Source organism: Dermacentor variabilis, chromosome 6 (genome assembly GCF_050947875.1).
Source record: "Dermacentor variabilis isolate Ectoservices chromosome 6, ASM5094787v1, whole genome shotgun sequence".
Lineage (NCBI taxonomy): Eukaryota > Metazoa > Arthropoda > Arachnida > Ixodida > Ixodidae > Dermacentor > Dermacentor variabilis.
In genome coordinates this window covers 135066300-135067169 of record NC_134573.1, presented here as the reverse complement: position 1 = coordinate 135067169, position 870 = coordinate 135066300, and positions in this window count along the sequence as shown.

The following is an 870-nucleotide window of genomic DNA, read 5'->3' as shown; positions in this document are numbered from 1 at the left end:
CGTATTCGATTCGTATGCTAAAAAGTATAGTATACATTCGAACACCTCTAAAGTACACGTTAAAGCATAGTTTCCGCGGAATGCTCCTGGACTGAAAGGATACCATGTAATAAGGAGTCTGCTTATTTCAGTCGTCTTGAGTGTTCTGGCTGCGCTACAATGTTCATGCCAAACCGGCCATTGTTTCGTGCTCTTGAGTTTACGTGGGCTTGTTCGATTATGGGCTGTCCGTCTCTTCTTTTTTTTTTTAGTTTTGTCAACGTAATCAAACTGAACGTCTCTGAAATACTGCTCACGTGCTATTTTCATGCGATCTGACTGCCTTCCCCTCCAGTGTGGAGCGGCGCACGTGAGACTTGCTCCGTTGGCACAGGTAAAAGGTGCATCATATGTGAGCATCAAGGAGGCGGTGCTGGCTCTGTAGAACATCTGAAATTCAAAGCAGAGTCTTCCCCACCTCCCCACTTCCCTACCTAGCATTTGCTCGCTTCGTTGACTCAATGCGGCTGCCTTGACGGAGAAGCCCCGTTGCGAGGCCAAAGACGCGAGTCCTCTCATTTGATTTCAGGGTCCCCGCCGAGCCCACCGACTTTTCACTCTGCCGTTCACGCGCCAACTGAAAATTCGCGTTCCCCCCGCCGCGAGGCAAAGTGTTACGAACCATATTCCCGCGTCGAGCTGAGTCTCGATCTGTGGAACGCAACAGTTGTGCAAGCACTAAAGGCAGTGGGTTGCACTGAACTTGAGTTCTGCTGCGGCAGCTGTGTCGGGACTCGATTTGCGAGCGGGACAGTTTGCGAACTGTTCGAATATAATTTATTCCTTGCCTGATGTTTGCATGTCGCCCTTGCTGAATTCTCAGCTGAATGC